General features: G+C 38.1%; 1 protein-coding gene across 1 annotated transcript in view; it reads right to left on the bottom strand.

Annotated features, from left to right (window-relative positions):
- Window positions 1–13223, bottom strand: part of LOC145986618 (extracellular serine/threonine protein kinase four-jointed-like) — a 273062-nt gene that overhangs the window by 203473 nt on the left and 56366 nt on the right. The gene's annotated exons all lie outside the window — the stretch shown is intronic.

Genomic DNA, 13223 nt, shown 5'->3' with positions numbered 1-13223 from the left:
GCTCCTCCAGAGGAAAGAAATACAGTTTCGAATAAGGTTATACGTACCAGTGGTTGGAAGTAACAATTATTTTTCTGAGGATTTCTGTTTTTTAAAAAAGTAAATAGCTGTAACTCTAACAGTTACTTTTTGCAATAGAAGCAAAGTTATCAATTTTACAGTTACTTTACTACACTTAGTGTTGCCCACGAGACTAGACGAGACGAGACTTTGGTCTGTCCCGTCCCGTCTCGTGTCTCGTCTCGAAAATATTCGTTTGTCCCGTCTCGAAGGGTTCTGTCTCGTCTCGTCTCGTTTTGTCCCGTCTCGTCTCGTAAAAGTGATCCGGGATATCATGCCAACAAAAGTCAAAAGTAGCAGAAACACGAAATATTTTTCCGGAAAGTGGGATAAAGCTCCAAATATTTTATCCATTGCGTGGTGAGAATAAATAAGGTTCGTTAATCATGAGGACATTAATATTAAAAATGAAGTTTCTTGGTTACTGATTGCTAGGTATATTATGAAATCTACGTTGTGGTTTTTCTCGCTTCATACAACTGTCTATCCATCGTACATTTATACCAAGTTTGTTAGAACCTGTCCCGTTCCCCGCGCTAGCGATCGGTCGACAGTTTTGGTGCCAACGAGAAACGATAAAAAAGTCGTCTGCTGGGCAGCGAGGAGCGAATGGAAGCCAGAAGAGAGGAACTTACGTAGACGTTGTTGTCAAGTTGCGTATTTTAATTTGCTGCCTGGCTTTGGCTTTCCCCAGCACGGAGTTCAGGCGGTCTTCAGCAGCAACACCGCTTGGTTTATGCTAGAAAAGCCAGCGATCAGCTACCGCGGGAAGCCGGACAGGTTGTAACAAACACGGTATAAGTGAGTGCTCTTTTTCATTACTGCTATACCTTTTGGAAGTCTTGAAATGTTTTCCAATAGACCTTCTTTCTTTCTGAATGTCGAACTTCCGTGCACTATGAAAATGTACATTTTTTCTTTAAATTCTAAGCTTGGCGCTGGGGAGCAACAAAAAAGTTTTTAAATGCGTAGTACGAACACAAAAGACTATTTAAAATTTCAATATTTAGTATATTACAAGTAGAAAGCATTTATTGTTCTTAATATTGTCAAACATCTTCTATGACATAAGTTTCAAAAAGTGTTTCTTTGTGATATTGTGCTGTTTCTTATGCCCAGCTTATGACGCACATACTTCTTTGTTTTCCCTTTAGCCTCTAAGTCCGGTACCACCACCGCTTGATCTAATTTATCCTTCGGCAGGCACTCATCTAGAAATATATGTCGGGGGAGGGTGTCTGAGCCAAGTGTTTCAGAAAAAATGATAATAATAACATTAACGACAACAATTAAGCAAATGTTTAAATTAATGCATTAATATAATTCATAGGTCTATTCACTTGAATATGTAAATTAATCAATTCTATTATTGTTATTGCATGACATGTTACAAAGATGGTAGAAGAATAGTAATATAACAGCACGAATATTGGCTAATATCTAGCTTACGTGTAGTTAAGATCGTCAAAATCTGCATAAAAACAGCTGTCCTGGCAAGAAAATTAATGTCAAAAAAGGTGATGAATTTAATATTTGCTGAATAACAAAAAAATATGTTACATCCAGTTGACGAAAAATAAAGTTCTTGATTAATATTTTATTCTCATTATTATAAGTAGTAGCGTACATAAAACTTCATTGATACTGTCATTCAAAGCAGTATGATCCCAATAGAATCCTTGTTTTCTAGTAAGTTCGGCAGGAATATGTAACCCTCGATTATGCTAAACAAATATATTTTTTGTTTAGCTAGAGCAAGGCCCCAGGAGGATGCAAGAAGCCTTTCCTGCAAAAGTGTATGTTTTACGAAGCGAAGAAACGTGACAAAACCACCACGTATGGAAGGCAAACCTGCATTAAGTTTATATCGCACGTTTACAGAGCCGTGCCTCCTGAAGTTATAAAAATCCCAACTTCAATGATTCTTTTAGACATGCTATAGTTGAAAAAAATATGTTTAAATGAACCCAAAGTGCATCATTATCAGATTATGCATATAACGTGTTATTGGAATCAACATATTTGTGTAAATTGGGTGCCTCCCCGATGGCGTAGTAATAACGTCGAGGTCTTGTAATGAAGGGGCCTCGCGTCGATACTCAATGGAGGCACAAAGTGGATCGGATCGCACTTCAAACTGTAGGTCGGTTCGCGATTTAGCCTATTTGCGAATCAAGTGGACTTAAAAAAAAAAAAAAACAATATCAACCTTAAGAATATTAGAATAAACTCATTCACAAAAAAAATTTCACATATCATTCTTCATCCTCGTTCATAGACTTCCTGCAATACTCTTGTGTTGCATCCCACCAGGTGCGAAAAATGTGAAGTTATTATTTCCCCGTACTGCATTATTTCTTTTCATAACAGTAAGTGCGACGAGCTAAAGGACATTCGTTCAATTTATTAATTTAGATCAAACATCTACGACTCAATAACTGAGTCTCAACTTTGCCTGGAACGTTCAAAATGTCATTAGTTCGAATTATTTGTATTGATAAACTTTGCCTGGTAACGCTGGTGACGAGTGCAGATCACTGGAGATTGAAATTTTATACCTTCAGATTTCAAATAGGATTTCAAATAATTTACAACTAACAATAACCCCTTTCCATAGCAACAGCAATAACCCAATTTACACATGCGAAATTCCCCCCTTCTGAAAGAGAAGAATTAATCATTTAAACATTTTCACTAACACCAAATACAAATGGAAGAAAATATTTTAGCACGTAAATATGAACACCAGAAACAGTAAACTTATTTATTGTATTCAATTTAACACATATTTCCTGCGTATGTAAGCATCAACAATCTGTCCTTATTAAGTTAAGAGACGTAAAATAAAAACTGTCGATACGTGAACGAAAATTTACCCATCAAAGTCATTTAGCATGCACCTTTAATGCCATATAAGGAATTACAAAAGTCCTAATTACTTCCTATTTTGACATGGATCCAATCTTGGAACATGCTCCTCGTTTATTTTGACTAGTGCTACGCGTTTCTTGCACGAAAATAAATCGTTTTACGTGTGCACAGAGCCCTTTTCAGACATGGCGTCGTTGGCCATTTTGTAAATAACGCATGGTCTGTGACGTGTACTAGTACCGTTTCCCGTAAAATTCAACACACGCGAGATAGCTATCTCATATACAACTTTGCTTAAACGTTGTAAACACGATCTTCGAGAATTTTCTTCCTCTCAAAGTCACTTAAGATAATTAATTTCCTCACCTGGTGTGTCGGGAACGACGAATCCATCACGCACGAGTCCACTCTTACCTCTCTCTCCCCGAGAGCTCCATTCCTTTCCAACACTTATTTTTGCGATGTGCTTTCACTTCAAGCTATTATCTGCCGTTTTGTCCTAACTGCAGATGTAAAATTCCTCCCTAAAGCACGGAAACAATTCTGATTTCCTCCACTGTAGTGACATTACTCTGTTCACTCCATGTTTTTTCTTCCGGAAGTCCTTCTCCACCACTGCACACCCCTCTCGATCACTATTCGTCATTTTTGCAGAGCACATTTGTCTTTACCTAACAACAATTTTTCATGATTTAAATACCACACGTTAACAGATATGTATATGCGTTAAGGAACCCAGTGTAATGCTCAATAAGATAAACTTTTTGCTGATAATTAACCAAAGGCATCTAGACCAAAACGCTGTATATTTTATTATTTTGCGCCATAACTGCGAATTGCCCATGCGTGCAGTGACCGACACATCAAAATGTCCTTGTGCATAAGGAAACCGCGAGAAAATCGGATCTTAAACAAAGGAATTTACAATTCAAATGCGCACAACGGTCAGAGCCATCTAGCGATTCTTCGCGTAACTATTAAAGCAACAAAGTTTTCATATTGCATTGGCATTCCACCTATCGTGAATTCTCTGCACTAGACGAGTTCATCGTCTTTGGACCTGAGTTGGGCTATTTTGCCCCAGCAAAACACACACGAAACTCAAGTTTCCAGAATACATTATGACAGTTCGTCATAAATGGCGCCCAACATAGGGATGAACCCTCACACAATACTTTTGTTACAATACTAAAGTTAGACTTTCATCAAATAAACATTCATATTCTACATATTCACTAATATACATATTTGATATATACAGACATATTACTTTATTGTTTACAATATGATACATCCCGGATCACCAACTCTGGTGACTCCATCATTCTCCAGGAAGAAGGAACCCCGCATGTGTTTTGGCGTCTTGCAGAACATAGTGGCTTGTATATTTTTGGTTGGAGCAGGAAACAAATGAATGCCTAGGCCCACCGCAACATTATACTTACTTGACTATTAGCCCGCCGCAAGCATAACCTAACTTGACCTCTACCGCATCATACCTGCCCCCACCCGCAAACTCAACAACACCCCCATGGAATTACCTAAACAACTCTTAATTCGCTTCTGGATTCATTCAATCTGAGCTAATCACTATTTAAAGGCGTAGTATGAGCCTTGTGTGCTACTACCCTAATGCGCTGCAGTTGGTATTTTCTTTGACCTGACCACAACAACGATGCAAATAGTGGTGTTCCAAATATTCATGAGATGAATACCCCTGAGCAATCTATCATAGAAAATGCCTTATCTTATTTTGGAGCAATCAGGAAGATTTCAGCCTCATCTCGCATGCTAGTACGCCGCAGAAATTTCACCTACTTGGTCAACTCGCCCGCCGCAGGCTCAATCTCACTTTACCCATACGAGAAATTTTAACCTTGCTCTTCCCCTACCCCCTCTTTATTTACACTGTCCTTAACTAAAACGTTTGATTTACAGCTAAACCCCATCGTCTGTAACATTTCATCCACACCTTCCAAATTCAAATCTAGTAATCTTTTCACCCAAATTTTTACCTTGTCATCTGAACAATTCCAAACTTTACAATTTTCTATCGACTGGTGATCCATTTTTTCTCCTGTCACACAATATATCAATGAAAGCGTAGAATCCTTTAACATGTTAAATTTACTAATACACAATATCTATATTCAAAATAGATCCCATAAAACTCAAAATTTGGTGTGTCAGATAGCTAGAAATATGTTTTTCTTACAAACACAATTCGATGTTTGGACAAACTCAGTAACCTTAAATGCGACTGTGCAAGGAGAATTCACCAAAGCCAGAAGCTACATCAAACAGCTGACGTCAACAGCCCCGTAATTACATGGCGCGCAATCACTGCCACCAAATGTAACACTAACATTTTTGTTATTAATACTGGAACCGAACCAGGATACTCGCCTTGAGTAAACTAAAGATACGTTTTATATGTCTTATAATTTCACGCTGCTATGCAAGATTGCTTGAAATTTATTTGTTTCCTCTTGAATACTGGTTACCATCGGGTGGCATATCTCAGATACCCCCTACCATCACCATGTCATGTATACAGAGAAATCAAACCTATTGAATGTCGTTACTTAAACTCTCCAAAATACAGACTCCAGACGAACTTGTGTCAGGACTAAGCCGACACTAATGGCAAATGTCCCCTCGACACCCTATCATTCTCACATTTTCTATGTGTGGAGACGTATTTTCCCAAGGACGAACAAATACAACATCTAGTGTCCCTGATGTTCCCTTGTGTTTCTTTAGAACGCCAATCAACACGATTCTACCCGAGAAATTCGCACAAAATTTTACAATGAAACTTGCAAGCACATGTAACAACAAATTCAAAATGATACTGCCCACTTAAAAGCTGTTGGCTCCAAAATGATAGTGAGGCTGCTTGACTTGTTAAATGCTCCCATTTTAAATTTCCCGCACCAGACTGTCCATCAGATATCTTTCCTGAGCTATAAATTTGACACCAGACCCCAACTGAACTGACGTTTGAAAATAAAAAAAAGTTAGTATTCAAATGATAATTAAATTCAAATTTATTTTAAACTTCCCAAAGATACATACGTTATTAAATCCTTCAAATTAAATATAATATTATCTTTAATATTTACATTTTGTACAAAGCGAAGTTACTTTCACTGATTAAAGAGTGATGATCGCTCCGATGATCTCATCAGGCTTCATCTTTGAGCAATCATATTCAACCATATGCATCCCATGCCATTTTCTTCTGACATGAGTGCGATGCCAGATCATTCTAACCCTGTACCAAAGAGACAAAGCCAAGAGAAGACAAATACTCAAAATTTCCCCCAAAACTTTTGTATTGGTACTTTTCCGAGGAGACCTTTTTGTTCTTCTCTTCCTAATATGGCTTGGATGGAGAGACACTCTTCCTCCAGCAACAGTTCGACTAACTACCGAAGTTTTCTTGGCAGGTGGGTCCGTAAGTGACTTCATTTTAACTCTAATGCGCCTCCTATATCTGACTGAATAACCAGTCCCTAATTTCATGAAAGAAACGACACATACCCTACTGGCAATTCTTTTGGGCATGGGGACACGCATAGGGCCACCCCTAATGCAACTTCTGGGTTCGATTACTGAATTCCTCACACCAGTCTGCAATGGATAACCAACTACTGGTATGACTACGTTGTGTACTGAATGATCTTGAACTATGGACACTTCAGGTAAGTCAATACTATTTTCCCCAACAGACACTACAGACAGGGTAGATTTGTTCTGAGATGATACTGAATTTGAGTGTAGACACTGAGAATCCACCTTACTTTCCGAACACCCTGTATCAGCTTGCACCGTGTGGACACGCTTACTCAACGAAGATGAACCCGAAGAACCACTTTGTTTAGAAGCAACACAAAGTAGAGGAATTTGCAAGCTCGGTTTTGGGAAAGATGCATCTTTTGTGCAAAAGCCGACAGGGAAAGACTCGTCTCTGTTACCCGACACCCCAAAAGACCACTCCTAGCTTATCAAATATTTTCCTTTATTACCCTTGTGGTGTTTTTGCTCTAACGTTCTGTTTCGGTTCAGTTCGCTGGTACTCTGTGCATAACTTTCCGACCAGGAAGTCAGAGTGCCTGTGCAGTGGTCATGTTCGACCGAATGTGAAGTACACATGCAATTGGTGACCGCAGAAGAAGTTACAACACCATTCATCAGTTCAACTTTACTCCCTGACAAATCAAACTCCTTCGTCAAAGACTCATGCCTTTTTTCTACCAACTCAGCCCTGTATTGTGATACTGAAAACGTGAGATCGTGCAGACCCTCACTTGTTTTAATAACATCTTGCTGCAGCTCTAATATGCATTTACTGGTGCCCTCTAGATCAGACTGCAGTTTACCCACTAACTTACTAGTATGAGCTGCAAGTTCTGTTTTGAGCAACTGATTGCTTTGATTGAGTTCTGTTTTGAGTAACTGATTGCTTTCATTAAGTTCTGATTTGAGCAACTGATTGCTTTGATTAAGTTCTGATTTGAGTGACTGATTGCTTTCATTAAGTTCTGATTTGAGCAACTGATTGCTGTCTCTGAGTTCTGATTTGAGTGACTCAGTGCATTCCTTGTACCTTTCCTGACTTTGTTTAATAAAGGCGAACAAGGAATCTAATGTGACCGGTTCCTGCTCTGTTGCCATTATTAATATTAGCTTTAACAACAGCAATTAACCAACTAAAGATTAACCTACTTGAAACCCAACAAAAATTCAATAACGCAGCCCCTCTGCACTTGAGTCCTCGTAATCTTGCGACGAGCTAAAGGACATTCGTTCAATTTATTAATTTAGATCAAACATCTACGACTCAATAACTGAGTCTCAACTTTGCCTGGAACGTTCAAAATGTCATTAGTTCGAATTATTTGTATTGATAAACTTTGCCTGGTAACGCTGGTGACGAGTGCAGATCACTGGAGATTGAAATTTTATACCTTCAGATTTCAAATAGGATTTCAAATAATTTACAACTAACAATAACCCCTTTCCATAGCAACAGCAATAACCCAATTTACACATGCGAAATTCCCCCCTTCTGAAAGAGAAGAATTAATCATTTAAACATTTTCACTAACACCAAATACAAATGGAAGAAAATATTTTAGCACGTAAATATGAACACCAGAAACAGTAAACTTATTTATTGTATTCAATTTAACACATATTTCCTGCGTATGTAAGCATCAACAATCTGTCCTTATTAAGTTAAGAGACGTAAAATAAAAACTGTCGATACGTGAACGAAAATTTACCCATCAAAGTCATTTAGCATGCACCTTTAATGCCATATAAGGAATTACAAAAGTCCTAATTACTTCCTATTTTGACATGGATCCAATCTTGGAACATGCTCCTCGTTTATTTTGACTAGTGCTACGCGTTTCTTGCACGAAAATAAATCGTTTTACGTGTGCACAGAGCCCTTTTCAGACATGGCGTCGTTGGCCATTTTGTAAATAACGCATGGTCTGTGACGTGTACTAGTACCGTTTCCCGTAAAATTCAACACACGCGAGATAGCTATCTCATATACAACTTTGCTTAAACGTTGTAAACACGATCTTCGAGAATTTTCTTCCTCTCAAAGTCACTTAAGATAATTAATTTCCTCACCTGGTGTGTCGGGAACGACGAATCCATCACGCACGAGTCCACTCTTACCTCTCTCTCCCCGAGAGCTCCATTCCTTTCCAACACTTATTTTTGCGATGTGCTTTCACTTCAAGCTATTATCTGCCGTTTTGTCCTAACTGCAGATGTAAAATTCCTCCCTAAAGCACGGAAACAATTCTGATTTCCTCCACTGTAGTGACATTACTCTGTTCACTCCATGTTTTTTCTTCCGGAAGTCCTTCTCCACCACTGCACACCCCTCTCGATCACTATTCGTCATTTTTGCAGAGCACATTTGTCTTTACCTAACAACAATTTTTCATGATTTAAATACCACACGTTAACAGATATGTATATGCGTTAAGGAACCCAGTGTAATGCTCAATAAGATAAACTTTTTGCTGATAATTAACCAAAGGCATCTAGACCAAAACGCTGTATATTTTATTATTTTGCGCCATAACTGCGAATTGCCCATGCGTGCAGTGACCGACACATCAAAATGTCCTTGTGCATAAGGAAACCGCGAGAAAATCGGATCTTAAACAAAGGAATTTACAATTCAAATGCGCACAACGGTCAGAGCCATCTAGCGATTCTTCGCGTAACTATTAAAGCAACAAAGTTTTCATATTGCATTGGCATTCCACCTATCGTGAATTCTCTGCACTAGACGAGTTCATCGTCTTTGGACCTGAGTTGGGCTATTTTGCCCCAGCAAAACACACACGAAACTCAAGTTTCCAGAATACATTATGACAGTTCGTCATATAAGGCTAAATTCTCGTTTTATCTGAACTTTTAAAAAATGTGCAAAATACGTCTCTATCTTTAAACAACCACCCTTTCCCATGTATGTGTAAAATAATCCCATTCTGTCTCAGAAAACCTCTTCCTAAGATCAAATGAAGGAAACAACTCTCAAGTCTCAACAATTATAAATTTTTGCTTAAATTCCTATCATTTATACAAACAGTAGCACATATCACGTCCTTTGCTGCAACACTGTCAACAGCTAATGTTACTTTCCTCGTCCTAATAAATTTACTTCCAACCAGTGACGGCGCCAGGAAAATTTGACTGGGGGGGGGGGAAGCCTGGCAACAAAATATTGTAAGGGAGCAGTCACATTAAAACGCCCGAAAACACTACACATATATATACTTATATAATAATAATTATAATAATAAATATTATTATTATTATAATTATTATTATATTCATGTATGGTGTTTTGTGTGTGTCTTTTATTTAGAGTGGACATTTACTGCCTAAATTTACTTCTTGATTACGAGTTTATCCCCACATGATTCATTTTAATAAATACATTAATTCTTTTTTATTGGTAAGTTGCCTTGTCTCTAGTGGCGTATTTCAGTACTGAAAGACATTCAAAATTTTATAATTCATCGTCTTTCTTGAGATGAAACTACTGATATAAATATTTAAGTTATAAGATAATAATATAAATGATGAAAATAATAATGCTTCTAAGAGTTTAATTTTCTTGCAAAATAAACGTGACGTTGGAAGAAATGAATCTTCTTAAGTATTAGAAACAATGTGAGGCACTTAGTGAAGTGCAATTCTCCTGTAGGAGAATTCTTCTCTATGTGCTTTGGAGAACACATTGCCCACCTTTGGTACGTCCAGGACTTGACATTTCTTCTCAATGGCAAGAACAGCCAAATGAGGCAGTTTGCATCCAGCATCCTGTTTCGAGCAAGCCTTTTCAAATATTTTAAGGACAACCAGCTTCGTAACGCTGAAGAGTTTTGGGCAAAATTTGTGTTTCACCTTTCAGGGAAATGTTATCACAGGATAAAAAATCAGACAAAGGTTAGAGTTATCTCATAATTCAAGAAATATTCTGACCCTGGCAATACTTACTCTTAACTCTACCACTCCAACGTACGTCTGTGGTACCCAATTACAGGCACCTATGGAGTTCGTGGGAAGAAGTTCTTCGATTTTGATATGTACAAGGAAGAGAGAAACTGCATCTAATGATTGAAGAGTGGCAAATCCTAATAAGCATTCTTTTACCTGGCCTCGATATGTTTTGAATCGAATTTAAGTGTAATTTGCATTTTGAGGTTCACGTTCAATACATTTCCAAATAATATCATTCCCTCATTAACTTCAAGAGTATCGAAGAAATTCCGTTTGTTAAGGTTTCCTCAGACTCATCATCTCGAAATTCAAGTCCCTGAATAGTAAGAAACCGCGATGAATCCACAACAACAGACATGTAGTGTCTGGTTTTCTTCGGTCACCTTTGGTCCTGGGTTCGATACCCAGTGCAGGCACTTTAAACTATTAGTCCAATCCCGATTGGCTTTTCTGTGCATAAAGTGGACTTAAAACACCAAATCAACCAACCAACCAAATCTTGAATCAACTTTGAATGTCTTGTAATAATTAGCGTTGTCACTAACGACCAAGATTAGAATCATTTGCCCGTACTACAGATGATGTCTTGTGGTCCTGAAAATATTCGTGATCTTTTAAAATCATCCACATTCAACACTTTTTCCCAGTTCTTAAGACTGGGTAAAACTTAGGTTAATCTCGGCTATTACAGGACATAAATGAATGAGAAATCACCTATGCCCGGGTCGGCGCTCGAATCTTGAACGAAAGTCACATACACATAGCTCTATATATATACACTAAACAAATTAATATTTGTTAATCAAGTTGGTATTATAAGAAGAAAAGTGATATCATGCAGAATACACCACTTTGAAAAGGTGAAAATCATCATACTCTTATAAATGAACTCTCTTATTATTCGATATTTAATTAACTTCAGTTGGAGGGCCCGGGGGGGGGGCGAAGTGTTCGACATGGGGCGTCCCCCTGCCTCCTCTGGCGTCGTCACTGCTTCCAACCCTCAAATAACTTCGCTGCTGATAGCCTCACCTTCGAAATGGAAGCTTGTGTGTCGGCGAATAATACAAAGAACTTGTGTTCACTGTCCCTCTTTCATTCAAAGTCTGCCGTTTTCCTTTTCAGCTTTTCCTGCAAAACTTCCTGTCAGCAAGCAAAGCAAATTAAAGAATTTTTATTGCCCCTCCCTTGCATCAACCTTCATTCCTAGGCCTGGATTTATGGCACTTACCCGCTACTGCAGGTCAACCTCGCCCCTATGTTTGGTGTTTGTTCCCTGAAGCAACGGTGTCCCTGTCCATTGTTCAAAGCGAAACCTCTGTCAGTGGGGAACGGCGAAATAGTCTCGGAATACACCCTGGCCGTAAACAGGCTCCCGCCACCCTGACATTGGTGTCAGCTTCCCTCTGAAGTTTGATAAAACTACTTTGTGAAATTTGTTTAGTAACGATTGAAAATGTAGACAGTAGATACTATATGTATTTTGCTCATAAACTTGAAGGCTAAATTCACAGATTAAAAAGAACAGCTACAACATTCCTTCATCTAATTCACAGAAAGGCTAATCGGGACTGGACCCACACTTTAAAGTGGGATTCAAATCACTATGTTCCTTCACCGGGTATCGAACCCGGCGCCCCTTGCTTACAAGGTGACGACGCTATAGAACCCATAGAACAAAGTTTCCTTCTACGACGATTATACAGAATTTAGTGCACTTCCTTCATTTGAAATCTATTCTATATCAGCCTCAGTATTTCGTTATTACAATCCAAGGAATAGTATTCTCCTTAAATAAGAAATACATAAATAAAAAAAGCATTGGAAATAATCTTCAAACGGACGTAAAAAAATCGAATCCAACCACCTGGAGAATGCCTGAGGGAAACAACAAGGTGAAACAAGAATTTTCTCAACAAAGACATATCCGAAATTTCCATAACATTCTAATAATTTCGCAACCCATGCAAATAATCATGTGGTAAAATCTTGTCGTGTTTCCGTGTAAACACTAAAATCACCAAATTACTTCTTTCCATATTTCCCGTATTTTCTCCTCCTCTTTAGCTCTCAGCTGTTCGGAGTGGAATAATGCAAGATTATTTGTCCCTAATTATCTCCTTCTCTTAGTCTTGCTAATATCTTGGACTCCTTAATAACTTTCCCAACAACTCTTCATCAATTTGTACTGCCATGTTTCCCACAATGTTTTTCCTACTTCCTAATAACATTCACTTCTGTACACCCTTTGATGTAAAAATTAAATAATAATAATAAACCCTATCCGTCTGTCCGTTTATCTTTCCAACCTATAGAACTGAGACTATTTTTACAAGATAAACCTCGGACGCAGACACTCCACGAACTTTTGGCCCCTCCTTCCACATTCTCTACCTGCCCTTTTACTTCATGTTATTCAGAATTGTATTAGTATCTGGAGTACTATCGTTCCATAAAGTTATTAACCTGGAATAAATTGAAAAACAAAAATGGGGAGTAATGCTATGTTTCGAAAGAGTATTGAAAATAAGTTTAACTATTCATTCATTCCTCTCTTTTGACTTAATACACGTTTATCAACGTTTCTAATTGAAATACTTTATTCCAAGCAAACAAATATTTGCAACTGATTAAATATTTTGCTTTTATTTTTGCGAGACATTCGAGACGAGACGAGACTTTTCAAAAGCCGTCCCGTCCCATCTCGTGTCTCGTCTCGAAAACGAGACGAGAAAGGCATTCCGTCT

Source organism: Lepisma saccharinum, chromosome 4 (genome assembly GCF_977018435.1).
Source record: "Lepisma saccharinum chromosome 4, izLepSacc3.1, whole genome shotgun sequence".
Classification (NCBI taxonomy): domain Eukaryota; kingdom Metazoa; phylum Arthropoda; class Insecta; order Zygentoma; family Lepismatidae; genus Lepisma; species Lepisma saccharinum.
Note: the sequence above shows the minus strand (reverse complement) of the source record. Positions and strands in the feature narration are given on the sequence as shown.